At 51.9% G+C, this 13,323-nt stretch overlaps 1 long non-coding RNA gene across 2 annotated transcripts; it reads left to right on the top strand.

Moving 5' to 3' along the window:
- The first annotated feature begins 1,099 nt into the window (after window positions 1-1,099).
- LOC138920724 (uncharacterized) lies at window positions 1,100-13,051 on the top strand. 2 transcript variants are annotated; one of them, XR_011432423.1, is made up of 4 exons: window positions 1,100-1,629; window positions 2,528-2,844; window positions 3,651-3,800; window positions 8,549-13,051. It is a non-coding gene; the product is annotated as an uncharacterized lncRNA (long non-coding RNA). The 2 variants fall into 2 exon arrangements; XR_011432424.1 differs by lacking the exon at window positions 8,549-13,051 and adding an exon at window positions 4,746-5,615 and having other exon boundaries at window positions 1,127-1,629.
- The last annotated feature ends 272 nt before the right edge of the window (window positions 13,052-13,323 follow it).

Here is a 13,323-nt window from a genome sequence, read left to right as displayed (position 1 = left end):
TCGAGCCCTGTGCCCTCTCAGACTCTGTTTCCTCAGCCATTAACCAGAGGTGATGATCTTACCTTCCATATGTTGTAAGTCTCCACTGAGAAGCATCCATGAAGCTGTTTGACATCTTAAGGATTCTGGTACCAATTTGCATTGTGTGGTTGTTGGGGGATAGTGGGTGTCGCCCACACCACCTAGCAGTTCTCCAACACTGGCTGGGTGTCCTACAACTTAACTCAGTTCTGACACTATCTCCAGGTAGGTAATGTCAGATACAACAGGTTAAGGGCTCAGTCCTACAAGAGTGGGACCCCCATTCACCCACTTCAGACGCCAGTCCAGTGTATCATCTGTGCTTCTGGGCGATGGCTGTAGATAGACGGTTCCAACGACCTCCTCCTTGGTTTCGATTAATTTGCTAGAGTGGCTCACAGAAACATTTTACTTCCTAGATCGCTGGTTTACTGTAAAAGGATATAACTCAGGAACAGCCAGATGGAAGAGACACAGAGGACAAGATATGGGGAAAGGGCACGGAGCTTCCATGTTCTTTCCAGGAGACCACTCTCCCCATCCCTACGTCTTCACCAACCCGGAAGCTCTCTGAACCCCGTCCTTTTAGGTTTTATGGTGGCTTCATTATATAGGCTTGATTGATTCAATCACTGGCTATTGGCGATTGATTCAACCTCCAGCCCCTCTCCCCTCCCCAGAGGTGGTGGGTGGGACTGAAATTTCCAACCCTGTAATCACGAGATTGGCTCCACTGGCAACCAGCCCCCATCCTGAGGTACTGGTCCAAAAGTCACCTCATTAACATAACAAAAGACATCTAGCCCCTCTCATCACAGGAAATTCCAAGAGTTTTAGGAGCTCCTGCCAGAAATGGGGATGCAGACTAAATAGATCATTCTTGTTATAAATCACAGTATCACATGCCTGTTTGGGCAGAAAGGCGTTGGGTGCTGTGCATATGTTAGGAGCAGCGATAGGGCACAAGCTCCACCCACACTTGGCCAGGTCACCCAGGGCCCTGGCCTGTCCTGGTCTGTGAGTTGACACATGGTGATCTCAGCTGCTGGTGACAGAGTGGCTGATTACTGGACACGGCACAGAAAGGGAGGGGACATCAGAAGCCAGAGTCCTGGGGAGAAGCCCAGCAGGGCCCTTGTCACCTACCACCCAAGGGCAAGTCCTGTCCCTGACCTCTAGCTAAAGGGGCCAGGGGCCTCAGAGCTGGAGACGGTCACGACCTGTGCACAAGGCTGGGCACAGGGGGCCAGGTGGAGGGGACAGAGAGGAGCTGCCGTGAGAAGGAGGGGACCCCTGAGACTGGAAGGAGCAGCAGTGGCTGTAACAAGAGGAAGGAGACAAGGCTGGCTTTAAATTCCAGCTGTGCCATCTTGGGCATGTCACTTCACCTCTCTGACCGGCAGTGTGTGCTCTCCAGAGTGGAGACACTCATGGCTGTCTCATAGTCTTATTAAACGGACGGAACTAGGCTGGCATCGAGAAGACCTTTAACAAAAGGAGCTCCCCTCCCATTCATCTCCCTCCAACCAGAGCGCTGGGCAGCAGCTGTCTCCATGTTCCAGGCAAGGGGCTCACTCCGAGGGAGAGATTCTGGATTCAGAAGCATCAGTAAGTGGGGGAAGGCAGTGAGGTTTCACCAAGATTTCTCTCTCTCTAGAGCAGGGTTTTCAGTCCTGGCTGCCACTGGCATCATCTGGGGCTTTCAAAAACGCTCCTACCTGATCCCACACCGGAGATTCTGATGTGCTTGGTCTGGGGTGTGGCCACAGGCAAGGAGATTTTTAGAAGCTCCCCAAGTGACTCGAGTGTGCATCCGGGGCTGAGAATTCCTGCCTCGGGGGCTTGTGATCCTCTGGATAAAGATCAAGTGAACGCATAAGGTCAGCTTTTTCCTTATTGCACTTCAGGGTCAAGTGCAGCAGGATGGGGGTTCCAGGGTTCAAAGATTTGGGAGATTAAAGAGCAATTTAACCCCTTGGACACTAGGGTCAACTCTGGAATGTTGTCACATGTTTAGAGCTTGGAGATTTTGCCAAGCCTGTTTAAGTTTGCTTCTTTGACAGGGTGAATAGTTCTGTGTTGGTTTTCTCCCCGTCTCTGTAGTTTTGCAATAGCTTGAAAAGTTTGATGTACTATGTCCCTCTGATGTAGGTGTCTAAGAATCAATTAGAAAACATTCGAAATATATTTAGGAGAAAACACCTCTTTTTTACCAGAAGGATTGAGGGTCTATAGAAAGACGCCTTTCAGTATAAATGTCGGGCATTCTTTTCAAATGAATAAGTCCCCACAGAGGCCCCATCATGACTGGTCAGTTCACCCCCAGTTCGACTCGTAACTGCTCACTGATTCTGCGTGAGGCGTCCTGGACTGGGACTGGGGCTCCAGCCATGCGGGGATGACACGGAAACTGTGGGTCCAGTCCTGGGAAACTGATGCTTTCTTCCCCTTCACAAGCCGCAGGGGTCTGGCCTTGCTTTCTCAGACTTCTCTCTTTTACTCTCAGAATCTTCGTGCCCCCTGAGATCTGATGAGCGAGGGTTACAGAGAAGGAAGTATGACATTGTGTGATTGTTCTCAAAGTCTGGTCCCTGGACCACCAGCATCAGCGTCACCTGGGAACGCGTTAGAAATGCAGATTCTCCCCTTGCTCACGCAGCAGACTGACTGAATCCGAAATTCTGGGGTGGGGCCCAGCCAGCGGTGTGTTAACTGACCTTCCAGGAGATTCTCATCTGCTAGAGTCAAGAGCCACGATTAAGAGCTCAGATGGAACGTGAACAGACTTTGCTTCAAATGCCAGCTCTGCCACCTATCGCTTGGGTAAGTCGCTTCACCTCTCTGATCCTCTGTCTCCTTATCTGTAAAATAAAAATGATAATAGCACCTCCACTGTGGGGCTGTTTGAGGATTAAGGGAGCCAATGCGAGTAGCGTGTAGACTGTTCCTGCGGGGCCGGGATGAGGGCAAAGTGAGTGAGGCGCTCATGGTCTTGCAGGTCCCTCCTTAAATTCTGCATCCCTGGATGGTTCACTCCCCTCGCTCTAGTCCCGGCCCTGGTTCTTGGTATCCAGAAGTGCTCAGTAAGTGGATGCTCCTATTTTGTATTATCAAGGGATCCAAGGTTTCATCCATCTTTGGGGCTTTGGCCAGGCAGAGTTCCAGCGTCAATTGGACAGTTTGGTGTAGAGGACAGAGCACTGGCTTTGGGGTCCATAGCTCGGGATCTGAACCCCGGGAATGCCTCCTCACCTGACTCAGGGAGAGAGGCACAGAGCGGAAGCGGGGCGCCTGCCTCCCCAAGACAGGCTCCCGTCGCTAGGCAGGGCTCCTTCTTTCTGACAGAAGGCAGAGGCCACCCTTGAACTGGGACTCTCCCATCTGTGATCACTGTATTTTCTGTATCAGTAGATAACGAAAAAACATATGACAAATCCAACATCCATTCCTGATTAAAAGTCTCAGCAAACTAGGAAGAGAAGAACAACAGCAGGGGACTTTCTCCTCAAAGATCACCCGCAAAACCCACTGCTAACATATTACTCCATGGTGGCAGACTGGCTCTCTGCCCCTGGGATCAGAGACAGGATAAGGCTATTCACTCTCCCGGCTGCTCTGTATTGTTCCAGAGGTCCCAGTTAGCTCACTGAAGCAAGAAAAAGATATGAAAGGCATCCAGATTGGAAAAGAAGAAGTGAAACTGCCTTTGTGCACAGATGACACGATCGTCAATGGAGAAGATCTGATGGAATCTACAGTAAAGCTACTAGAACTAAGAGGTGAGTTCGGCAGAGGTTGCAGGATACCAAATCAATCTATAAAAACCAATTTTATTTCTATACACTAGCAACAAAAAATTGGAATTGGAAATTGAAAAATGAAGCCATTTACAATAGCATAAAAAATATGAACTGCTTAGGTCTAAATCTGGTAAAAGATGTGCAAGGTCTGTACTGAAAACTATAAAACATTGCTGAGAGAAATTAAACAAGACCTCAATCAATGGAGAGAGAGCCCGTCCTAATCCAAGGTCACAAAGATTTACCCCTGTGTTTTCCTCTCAGAGTCTCATAGTTTTAGCTCTGACATTCGGATCTTTGGTTTATTTTGAGTTCGTTTTTGTATATGGTGTGAGGCAGGGGTCCACCTTCCTTCTTTTTCATGCAGATATCCAGTTATCTCGATACAATTTGTTGAAGACCCTGCTTTTTCCCCATTGAATGGTCTTTGGCACCATTGCAGAAAATCAATTGATCATAAATGTGAAAGTTTCTGACTCTCAAATTCTCTTCCGTTGCATGTACGTCTGTTCTTATGCTGGTACCACACAGCCTTGATGGCTGTAGATTTGCAGTAAACTTTGAAATTGTGACATGTGAGTCTTCCAACTTCATTCTTCTTTTCCAAGATTGTTTTGCTATTCTAGGTTTGGACAGCTGGTTTTTGACAAAGACGTAAAGGTGGTTTAGTGGAGAAAGCATAGTCTTTTCAGCAAATAGAATCCTGGAACAATTGGATATTCACATGCCCTGGATTTTCATTCTCTTCTGCCTATGACTCCTGCCTTTGGCTCAACCCCTGTTTTCTGAAAGGCTTCTATTCTTCTAGAAGTCATTTTTCTTATTTCTTTTCAAAACTCTAAATTTAATTAAGTTCAATTAAATTTAAATCTTCTGGGTCCAGTCTTTCTTTTCACAGGCTGTGCTGTATCTCTCCATTCATAGACTATTTCTGAAATCTGGACGTGAGAGCAACTTGAAGGGAAAAATTGATGGGAGCCGAGGAGGCAGCCTGTGAATCTGTTCTGTTATCACTTGGGCAAGTCGCATCACCTCTCTGATCCTCTGTTTCATCATCTGTGAAATAAAAATGATAACAGCACCTATTGCACCTTCCGTAGGCAAATGGCTTTCCCTCCCCGTGGCCGGCTCTGAGGAAGGGCTGAGTGGCCATAGCTGCAAGGATTCAGGCACCTGCAGGGCCATCAAGCATCAGGCACCGGGCAACTTCTCTCATTTGTTTCTGAAGGAGTAAGGGCCTCCCCAGCAGCCCTAGCCTCTTCATCCATTAGCATAACATACGTCTACATGACATAAGGCAGGTATCTACTGTGCACAGGTGTCCAGCCAGTCTGTGCAAACAGGCCTCAGAGGACCTGCATTTGGCCACTGGTGGGGCGGGAGGTACCAGGAGAACTCTGTGCAGGACAGAGTTCTCACAGTGTGGCCCCTGGTCCAACAGCATCGGCATCACCTGGGGACTTGTTAGGAATCAAATTCTCAGGCCCCTCCCCAGACCTACCGAACCAGACACTCTGGGTGGGGCCCCGCAACTCCTGTTTCATCCACTTTCTCCTTTCAGGGGATTCCGATGCCCCTGGGAAGTTGAAGTGCTTATCTGCTGGTGCTGAATTGCCAAGATTTCACATCCTGCTTCTGCCGTTTGCTCCTTGTTCCTTAAAATCTCTGGGCCTCAGTCTCCTCATCTACTCAATGGAGGTGATAATGGTACCAGCCTCCTAAGGGCTCTTGTTCAAATTAATGGAACGATCCATGTAAATTACTCAAGAAGCACTTAATAATCATGAGTTTATAGATGTGAGTTTCCCTTGCCTTCCTCATTTATGAAAATTCATTGTCAGGTGCAACAGTTGTATAACACTTCTTAAAATTTCTCAGAGAAATTTGTGTATGATGGCCCCACTCATTTTTATAAGAAACAAGGTACGTATTATCATCATCTTCATCGTCCACATGTAGAAACCGAGGCCCAGATGGTGAACGGTCTCTCCAGGGCCACAGTGAGAAAGTCAAGGTTCTCAGACACGAACCATTTATGACTTAGACGCCCTTTCATCACATCGCGAGTTCAGGGAGTACAAGCCTGTGATCTCAGTCGACACAGGCTCACCTGTTCTAACTTAGGTGCCTGTATTTGCCCACTACGGGGAGAAAGATCTGGTTAATGGTGATGCTGTCAGTTACGTCTAAAGTTCTGTCAGGACGCAGCTTTAGCCCCATGCTCAGCACTGCCCCCTGAGAGTCCTCATTTCTGAAAGGGGAGAGGCCGTTTGGTGAGGTGGTGCGGGCAGTAGTGAGGTGGCGCAGGCTGACTCGGCTCCAACTTCTGGCTCTAACAGTTCTTAGCTGAGCACATGACCTTGAACAAGGCACCTTGCGTCGTAGAACTTCCTTTTCCTCTTCTGTAAAATGGGGTATTACCCCTACCCTGCCCAGCATCCAGAACAGCCTTTAGTCTCAAAGGAAACGATAGAAGTGCAAGCATTTTACAAACTGTAAAGTGCATGCACAAGTGTGGAGTTAGAAGTCACAGACGGGGTAAAGGATGAGTTTGAAGACAAAGACCGCCGGTCCCCCGCCAACACTCAATAGCCCTGAGGTCTGGCAAGGCCACAGTGCTGTGCAGCTGGCGGGAGGGAGGTGGGACCGGGGGAGAATTAGTCAGGGTGGGTGGTCTGACCCTTGTCGGGGAGCGGCCTGCCGAGGCAGGAGGAGCTCAGAGACCCTGCCAGGCAGAGCCACAGGCACACGCCGTCACAGGCCTGAGCCGTCAGCTTGGAGAGACCCGCCACTGCCCTGTGTCTCACTGAGCAAGACTTCTCCAGGCCTTGGTTCCCCCTATGAGGCAGGGTAGCTGGTTCTCGTCTATTCCACCACCCTTTTTGTAGTCCTCCTGCTCTAGTACTTGCATGCAAACCCTGTGATACCCTTCCCCGAGTAATGACGCATGTGTTTGCCCATTTGCCGGATTCAAAGGCCCACAGCTGAGCGTCCAGAAAACTGCTTCCTATGGTTGAGGGTCGGGACTGGGGGGGACTCTGGATTGGAATCCCAGCTGGCTGTGTGGCCTTGGGCAACTCGCTTAACCCTTTTGACTCTCAGTTTCTCCACCTGCAAAATAGGGGTCATAAACGTACCCACCTGCCGGAGTGGAAGGTTAGGGAGGTGATGTGTGTGAAGGGCTGAGCCCAGCTCCCGGCAGAGGACAAGCCCAGTAAGAAGCTGTCACCGTCTCCAGCAACACCAGGCTGCAGGGGGACCACCGGAGTTGACTTCAGGGAAAAGCAGATCTGTGACACTGTGGGGAGACTGTGCGCCCTCACACAGGGGCTGTCTACTGTTCCTTTCAGGTTTATGAAAGAACTGGAAATCGTCTGAGGACCCCCAGCGCCCAGGGCCCCGAGCCTGGGAACTACTGGCTGAGGGAGTCAAAGCTTCTTCCAGCTCTGACAACACCTCAGCTATGCTGAAGGTTGGCCAAACCTCTTAAAAGAAATCCGTGTGGTCAGTGGCAGCTGGGCCTGCAGTGAGTCCAAGGCAGACCCCCGGAGGAGCAGCCGCAGCCCAGAGTCCTGTCCCCAGGGCCAGCGGCCTGGAGAAGTGTGGCACATCAGAGGGAAGCTTGCAGCCTCCTGTTCAGCGCATCTGGGAACTGAGTCTGCACACCTCCTCCCCCCTCTCTGATCCAAAAAGGCCAGGAGAGAAGGAAGTGGCTATTTCAAAGGCTGGGTCAGAGAGCCTGAGCCTCGGGTCCCCCAAGGACCTGCTGAAGGAGACAGCCAGACCTGTTTCCTTTCTTTCATTTCCCTTCCTCTCCTTGCAGGCCTGTTCTAAATATATCTCTTAGAGGTCACGATACAGCATGGCAAGGAGCAGAAACCTAGCCACCAAAAATAGAGAGAAAACTCAGGGGCCGGGTGCGGTGGGAGCCATCTGGGGGGTCAGCTGTGCTGGTGAGATCTCCTGGAGCTTGTGCCACAGCTGATGGGCATGTCGCACAACTCTCCCCTCCGCGCATGCCGTCCCCCATCCTCTCTCTGGCTCCTCGCACCAACCCTGACATCCAGGACAGGGATTCTTATTCCCACCAAACAGAGGGAAAATCACTGAGAGCCAGAAGGGAGGTGATGACACTGCAATTCCTCGCTGACTGTTGTTGAGCACTGACTAATCTGTACGCATCTTTTCACTTAATCCTCGCAAGAATCCTACAGGGAGGGTGCCATTATTACTCTCCCCATTTTACAGATAAGGAAGTGAGAGCACAGAGACGGCAAGTCACTTCAGTTCTGTCGGACACCAGAGCCCACACTTGGAATCACTGGCTAGGCCGGCCCTGCCCAGGGACCACACGAGTCACTGGCGGGGCCAGGAGCCGAGGTCGGGGCTTCTGACTGCAGACTCACTGCCCTTTCCCTGCTGCCCCTCTGCTCCTGTGTGTTCAGTGTGAGGAAGGCGATTCTAACAGTCAGATCTCGACAGAAGAGGGACCAGCTGCGTGGGGGGCAGTGAGCATCCCATCGCTGAGGGGCATCCCAGCCTGAACATCATGACCACTTGGGAGGCGATGGGGGTTGAACTTAAGGTTCCTTCCAGACACAAGCATCTACAGTTCCAGGACGGAAGGAGACAAAGAAACCAATTATGGTTGCCAAAAAGACCTCCAAAAAAGATTTCTAGGTCCCATCTTTTCTTTCCATTCTCATGTCATCCATTCTTTCTCTTAGGCTGCAGTTTACCGAGAGTCTAACTATGCCAGGCGCTGTGTCACATGACGACGGGCAGGACAGACACAGCCCCTGCCCTCCTGGAACCTATGCTCCAGCGACCTACACCACCCAGGTGGCCTTCCCGGACCTTCCTGTACGGAACCAAGGTTTCCCACTCTGGACCTTGGCTCCTTCCGTTTCCCTTGTGCCCACTCCTCATGCTGAAGTCAAACCCAGCTTGAATGCCGCCTGCTGGGGTACCTCCTCGGGTATTCCCGGCAGCAACGGCATTGCTTCTGCAGCCCTCGACCATTGCAGGCATCTCCACATCTCATGGACAGTGGTGCTGACTGCTTGGTACTCCAGGTGGACTGCCGGGGAGTGAGGAGTTCACAAGACCACAGGCTCGTGGACAGCAGCCATTGGGTCCTATTCTGGCTTTCCAAGGCCAGGCCTGTTGGCACAGAGATGTGCTCACTCCCTCATCCGTTCATCCACTGTGCACTGAGCACCTGCGACGTGGCGGGCACTCTGGGTTTACAGCAGTGGACAGGCCAAAAGCTCTGCCACTGTTGACCTTCTGGTGGGAACTACTAGGTGGACAAACCAAGGACCGAGTGAATAGGCACGGAGTCCTGAAAACTCTTTCTGAGACTCTACACCTAGAAAAGGGTACAGTTTCGGACTATTTGTATATCCACGAGGCCAAATATTTATCTAAACTAAGTGCGCTCTTGAAGGAAGCCTACCTTCCTCTGCGGTGTGAGTGTTTAAACATCACCGGAAAGAGACTGTGTTGGAATTAGTCCTTGTAAGACATGCCTGCTTTGGGGATCCGAAAATTGGTCCGAGGCTTGGATAAAGTAGAATAAACTAAACTTTAGAGTCACAGAAATGATTCAATTTGAGGAAGCAACAGGCCCGGGACAGTGATAACAAAAATAACCACAGCAAACACTGACAGAGCACCGAGAGTGCCAGGCCCGGGAGAAGCCCCCGCTCCCAACAGATGACAGGCTACGTGGGAAGGAAGGGGAGGCCACGAGAGGGGGACCCTGACGGGAGCTGTGCCTCGCGTTAGGGCTGCTGTTCACCCTGATCCACAGCGAGCTTGCAGGCCCAGGGCCTTTGAAATTCCCGGGAACTCAACAGCAGGAAAGACAGGTCTTCCCAAGCGAAAGGAAATTTGACTCCCTAAACCAGGAAAACTGTGCTCAGGAAAGGAAATTCCTTGAAACTATGGAGGCGTCTTTACTCCCTGAAAAGAAGATTTGAAAGCATGTCTACTGAGTGCCCGTGACACACCAGGCCCTGTGCTGGGACCTCCTGTGAGCTGTCATTTACTCACTACTGGTGTTTTCTAAAATGAGGCATGATCAGGAATGAAGTAGATGACACTGTCAGTCCCCAGGCCTGACACGCAGCTGGGATGTCCCTATGCAACTGTCCCACTTGTTCAAATATGTATGTTTCTGTTCCAGCTGGTACAGAGCAGCTGCCCCAAGCCCCTGAGTGCCCCCTCCCTGCCCCAGCTGCCCCGGGCCTCTTCCCAACCTTCCGCCACTTCCCAATGACCCAGCTACTCAGCGCTTGACTCCAGCACAGCTGAGCCCAGAAGACCTGGCTCCCATCCGTGGCCCAGCCTGACCCGCTTGGCCAGTGCCTGTTAAATGTTCTGCTTGTCATCCGTTCCCTGGCCCCTTGGAGCTCCCAGGCCAGTGGATATCTCACTTGAATCCCAGCAGCCCTGTGAGGGGGGAACTATTGACGCCCTCAGACTCCTCCTACCAGCTCCTTGAAAGTCGCTGCCCCGCAAGCTTCCTTCCTCCGCCACAGCCTCCTCGCTCCTCACTGTGCCGTGTAGTGATCTCATCCCAGCTGGTGGTTTCACCCCTTTACTACCCACTCACACCCCCTGAATTTGCTTCTCCAGCCTGGACCTCTCTCCTGAGCTGGCCGTAAGGCCAAATGCCTGCTGGACATCTCTCTGGGTGGCCCCACTGCCACCTCAAACTCAAGGTCGCCCCAAATAACGGAGGTCAATTTCCTTCCCAGACCTCTCCTTCCTCCTCCTCCTCCTCCGCCTGTGTCCCTCGCATCTCTCATTCCCGCGTGCACGCGTTCATGCCATAACCACCCAAGGAGTGTCCGTTACGTGCCAGGCACCGTGCCTGACATTGAGGATGGGAAGGGAGCACGACAAACCCTCAGGTGTCCAAGCTGGAAACCTAAGCACCACCTTCAACCCCTCCCTCCCTCCCCACCTGCAGGACATTAAACAAGTCCCACAATTTGCCCCTTGCCCTCTGTCTGCACTGCCAGTAGCTAAGCCAGATCCCCACCCTCTCTCATCGAGGCAACCCTCTAAATCTGCCCCCTCCTCAGCCTAGAGCCTTCCGTGGCTCCTCATTGCCCTTAGGAGAAGGCCCAAGCTCCCTGGCCCGGCATTCAAGGCCGCTCCTGACCTCTGTTGCTCCAGCGGGGTTGGCCTGGCAGGAGATGAGCTGTGGGGGGTGGAGCCATTTGTTCCAACGACCTGCTGACTCTTTCTCAGCCGGGGTACACGTGCACACAGACCCCCATTCACACACCGAGACACACAGGCACAGACACACAGGCTCCGGTGGCCCCTGAGATGTAAACAAGCAAACCCGTTTACACCGATGGACATGCGTATAGATGTAGTTGCCAGATTTAGCAAATAAAAACATAAGGCTCCCAGTTAAATTTGACTTCAGATGTACGACGAATTATCCTGTATTTTGTCTGATGAGCCTACAAATCGAGAAAGGCTTACACAAACACGGACCCCAGACAGAACACAGTTTACACACTTATAGTTCAAGTCACGTGTGAACGTGCATCTCACAGTCATGCCTCCAAGACTAATGGGCATCTCCCCGCCTGAGACGGAAGTGTGGCAGGGCCATGACACCGGGCGGTCGTGAGAGCTCTTCAGGAAAGTTCACTGCACGAACAGATGCCTAACCAACAGGCGTTCCCTGGCGGCCAGCTCCTGGAGCGTAGTGTACCAGAGGGATCCCTGCGGAAGGCAGGCGTCCACTGAGCACGATGCCCTGGCTGATAGGAGCGGCCGTGGGAGAGGGGCCCGTGGGACCTAAGCCTCCATTCCCTCTTGGGAGGAAACCAATGTTTATCGAATGCCTGCTCTGTGACAGATACTGTGCTACAGGCATCAAAGAGACAATTTCTTTCTTTATTATTCTCACTAAAACTCAATGAAACAGAAACTGAGGCTCAGAGAGGTCAAATAACTTGTCTAAGGTCACACAGTGGCAGAGCGAGGATTCAAACCCATGTTCGCCTCACTCTTACATCGATGCTCTTAGTGGAGCCAGAGGGAGGCTGAGTTTGGCAGGACACACTGGCCACCATTGGTTCCAGGCATGGCTGCGATTTAACGTGGCAATGAGCTAACATTCAGTTCCCTGAAGCTGGGACATGAAGGTCTGTTGGTGGGAACCGGGGTGTCCAGAGGGCTGGCCCCACGCAGGCGGCCCTGCCTATGACTTCCTGCTCTGTACCCTCAGGGTCCCGGGTGTCTCGAGAGTGTCCTCCGAGGAGGAAGCAGCATTCCAGGCCCAGATGTAGACAGCTGTGTGCTTCCTCCAGCCCAGGGTGACTCACGCTGGGACAAGAAGGCCGCTTCTCTGCCTAGATTCCCTGTCCCCAAATCCTAATCTGGGGAAAGCTGCCTTAAGCTCCCTGAACACAAGACGCTGGGTGGCTGGCGCATGAAAAGGGTGGGGGGACGGATGACGTCCAAAGAGAGCGGGGTCCAGAACAAAGAGGAAATTCAGGGCGGGAGATCATTTTTTCTCCCTGGCAAGGCTCCTGTGGCCATCTGGCTGAGGGGGTTGTTATTCAAACCTCTGGATCGTAGTCTGTTTGTTTTTTAGGAGTTTGCAGCTGATTATTTTCATCAAATTCCCTACAACCAACTGCACTGGCTCCCTTAGCAGGCGAACCTGTGCAGCCAGCGCGTCCTCTCTGCTGGGCTCACAGCCCCCTCGCAGGGAACTAGCAGCATCGCTCTTCTCCTACCAACAAGTGGTCCCTGGGCCGGGACGGGGCTGTCACCTCTGGACGCCTGGGCCAGCCCGCCAGATGTTCCAGCTGACGTCAACCGGGGAGCCTGGAGTGAAGGAAGGGCATTTGGGAGAGCAGAAAGCCCCTGGTGGCCAGAGCAGCTGCAGTGGCCTTTGGTGTTGACATCCCAGCTCTGAAAAGCAGCGCCAACCTTTTCTGGGTGTCTCCACTGTGCAGAAAGGCAGGATGCACAGATCTCAGAGAGGCCTCAGCTAGAGCTTCAGAGCCCACCTCCGTTACTCTTGCTGTGCCAGCTCAACTCCTGCTCTCCCTCCGGGGGTCGGGGATGGCAAAGCTTTACATCCTGGGCCGTTGTATGCAACTGCATACAAACATAATAACACCTGTAAAAGGTCTAAGACCACATCTGTACGTAGCAGATTCTCAATAAATATTAGTTTCCTTCTTTCATTTCTGCAAGCATACGATATACTGGCCTTTCAGCTCCCCTGGCTTGAAGGGCGGGTGAGAGGGCTGGCATTCCTTGCTGTGGGAACAGCATGCAGGGGCTGGAGGCTTTCCTTCCAGAGGTGATGAGAATGGCCCATGTCTTCAAAGTAACTGAGGTGGCCGCAGATGGATAACTTTTTACCCAGAAAGTGAAATCCCGATGGTTTGGTAAGCTATGAGCTCAATTACTCAATATGCCTTCTGGACATCGGCTTGTCCTTGGGGTCAGAGGG

Source organism: Equus caballus, chromosome 25, assembly GCF_041296265.1.
Source record: "Equus caballus isolate H_3958 breed thoroughbred chromosome 25, TB-T2T, whole genome shotgun sequence".
Classification (NCBI taxonomy): Eukaryota; Metazoa; Chordata; class Mammalia; order Perissodactyla; family Equidae; genus Equus; species Equus caballus.
This window is presented reverse-complemented; position numbering and strand designations above follow the sequence as displayed.